The sequence below is a fragment of the Chrysochloris asiatica genome, unplaced genomic scaffold, assembly GCF_000296735.1.
Source record: "Chrysochloris asiatica unplaced genomic scaffold, ChrAsi1.0 scaffold00544, whole genome shotgun sequence".
Classification (NCBI taxonomy): Eukaryota; Metazoa; Chordata; class Mammalia; order Afrosoricida; family Chrysochloridae; genus Chrysochloris; species Chrysochloris asiatica.
This window is the reverse complement of record NW_006409062.1, coordinates 403007-403467: the sequence shown is the minus strand read 5'-3', so window position 1 is coordinate 403467 and position 461 is coordinate 403007.

Below are 461 nucleotides of genomic sequence, written 5' to 3'. Positions count from 1 at the left end.
AGGGCAATTGGCATGAATCCATGCCAACTGGTGGACATCATCTTCGAGGTGTTTTACAGCCGAGAACACGTGAAATCTCAGGCCGTTATTGTTCTCCTAAAAGACCACTGGAGGTAAGCCTGTGGGACCTCAGAGAGGACCCCATAAAGAAATGAGGGCCTTAAGCAAGGACCTATGTGCTTATCCAAAAACCTGGACACTGGGAAAAATAAATGCCCAAATCTCAGGGGAGGATCTGGTAGAAAAATCCATCAAACTCAACAGATGGTTGAATAAGTTTTATTGTCTGCAGAAGACTAACGTTGTCAGGGGGTAAGGGGCCCAGCATGATTTAACATCAGTCTCTGCCACCCTTATTGTCCCACCCGTGGGACTTCAGATGAAAATAATAATGGGAACAGTGATGGTGACTGAGGTCTCAGGGAAGCCTAAGGATCAGTTCTTCCTGAAACCCCTGGACT